Source organism: Osmia lignaria, unplaced genomic scaffold (assembly GCF_051020975.1).
Source record: "Osmia lignaria lignaria isolate PbOS001 unplaced genomic scaffold, iyOsmLign1 scaffold0092, whole genome shotgun sequence".
In the NCBI taxonomy this organism is placed as follows: domain Eukaryota; kingdom Metazoa; phylum Arthropoda; class Insecta; order Hymenoptera; family Megachilidae; genus Osmia; species Osmia lignaria.
The window spans coordinates 35,001-37,500 of NW_027478233.1; positions in this window are offsets into that span (position 1 = coordinate 35,001).

The window sequence follows — 2,500 nt, forward strand, 5'->3', positions numbered from 1 at the left end:
AAAGCAATACGCGGCTGGGACTTTGAAATATTTCGGAGCGCACCTAAAGTTCGTTATTTTGGCTAAACGGAGCGAAAATCTGCATTTATACCATCACGGACGTTAGTTCAATAGCGTTTAACGATGGATCCACGGTACAGAATGCAAAAATATGATTGTTAAAATTTTCGACTAATCGGTTCTAAGAGGCGAAGCAATACGCCGCTGGGACTTTGAAATATTTCGGAGCGCACCTAAAGTTCGTTATTTTGGCTAAACGGAGCGAAAATCTGCATTTATACCATCACGGACGTTAGTTTAATAGCGTTTAACGATGGATCCACGGTACAGAATGCAAAAATATGATTGTTAAAATTTTCGACTAATCGGTTCTAAGAGGCGAAGCAATACGCCGCTGGGACTTTGAAATATTTCGGAGCGCACCTAAAGTTCGTTATTTTGGCTAAACGGAGCGAAAATCTGCATTTATACCATCACGGACGTTAGTTTAATAGCGTTTAACGATGGATCCACGGTACAGAATGCAAAAATATGATTGTTAAAATTTTCGACTAATCGGTTCTAAGAGGCGAAGCAATACGCCGCTGGGACTTTGAAATATTTCGGAGCGCACCTAAAGTTCGTTATTTTGGCTAAACGGAGCGAAAATCTGCATTTATACCATCACGGACGTTAGTTTAATAGCGTTTAACGATGGATCCACGGTACAGAATGCAAAAATATGATTGTTAAAATTTTCGACTAATCGGTTCTAAGAGGCGAAGCAATACGCCGCTGGGACTTTGAAATATTTCGGAGCGCACCTAAAGTTCGTTATTTTGGCTAAACGGAGCGAAAATCTGCATTTATACCATCACGGACGTTAGTTTAATAGCGTTTAACGATGGATCCACGGTACAGAATGCAAAAATATGATTGTTAAAATTTTCGACTAATCGGTTCTAAGAGGCGAAGCAATACGTCGCTGGGACTTTGAAATATTTCGGAGCGCACCTAAAGTTCGTTATTTTGGCTAAACGGAGCGAAAATCTGCATTTATACCATCACGGACGTTAGTTCAATAGCGTTTAACGATCGATCCACGGTACAGAATGCAAAAATATGATTGTTAAAATTTTCGACTAATCGGTTCTAAGAGGCGAAGCAATACGCCGCTGGGACTTTGAAATATTTCGGAGCGCACCTAAAGTTCGTTATTTTGGCTAAACGGAGCGAAAATCTGCATTTATACCATCACGGACGTTAGTTTAATAGCGTTTAACGATGGATCCACGGTACAGAATGCAAAAATATGATTGTTAAAATTTTCGACTAATCGGTTCTAAGAGGCGAAGCAATACGTCGCTGGGACTTTGAAATATTTCGGAGCGCACCTAAAGTTCGTTATTTTGGCTAAACGGAGCGAAAATCTGCATTTATACCATCACGGACGTTAGTTCAATAGCGTTTAACGATCGATCCACGGTACAGAATGCAAAAATATGATTGTTAAAATTTTCGACTAATCGGTTCTAAGAGGCGAAGCAATACGCCGCTGGGACTTTGAAATATTTCGGAGCGCACCTAAAGTTCGTTATTTTGGCTAAACGGAGCGAAAATCTGCATTTATACCATCACGGACGTTAGTTTAATAGCGTTTAACGATGGATCCACGGTACAGAATGCAAAAATATGATTGTTAAAATTTTCGACTAATCGGTTCTAAGAGGCGAAGCAATACGCCGCTGGGACTTTGAAATATTTCGGAGCGCACCTAAAGTTCGTTATTTTGGCTAAACGGAGCGAAAATCTGCATTTATACCATCACGGACGTTAGTTTAATAGCGTTTAACGATGGATCCACGGTACAGAATGCAAAAATATGATTGTTAAAATTTTCGACTAATCGGTTCTAAGAGGCGAAGCAATACGCCGCTGGGACTTTGAAATATTTCGGAGCGCACCTAAAGTTCGTTATTTTGGCTAAACGGAGCGAAAATCTGCATTTATACCATCACGGACGTTAGTTTAATAGCGTTTAACGATGGATCCACGGTACAGAATGCAAAAATATGATTGTTAAAATTTTCGACTAATCGGTTCTAAGAGGCGAAGCAATACGCCGCTGGGACTTTGAAATATTTCGGAGCGCACCTAAAGTTCGTTATTTTGGCTAAACGGAGCGAAAATCTGCATTTATACCATCACGGACGTTAGTTCAATAGCGTTTAACGATCGATCCACGGTACAGAATGCAAAAATATGATTGTTAAAATTTTCGACTAATCGGTTCTAAGAGGCGAAGCAATACGCCGCTGGGACTTTGAAATATTTCGGAGCGCACCTAAAGTTCGTTATTTTGGCTAAACGGAGCGAAAATCTGCATTTATACCATCACGGACGTTAGTTTAATAGCGTTTAACGATGGATCCACGGTACAGAATGCAAAAATATGATTGTTAAAATTTTCGACTTATCGGTTCTGGATCACTGAAAAATCAAAAAAAATTATTAATTTTGA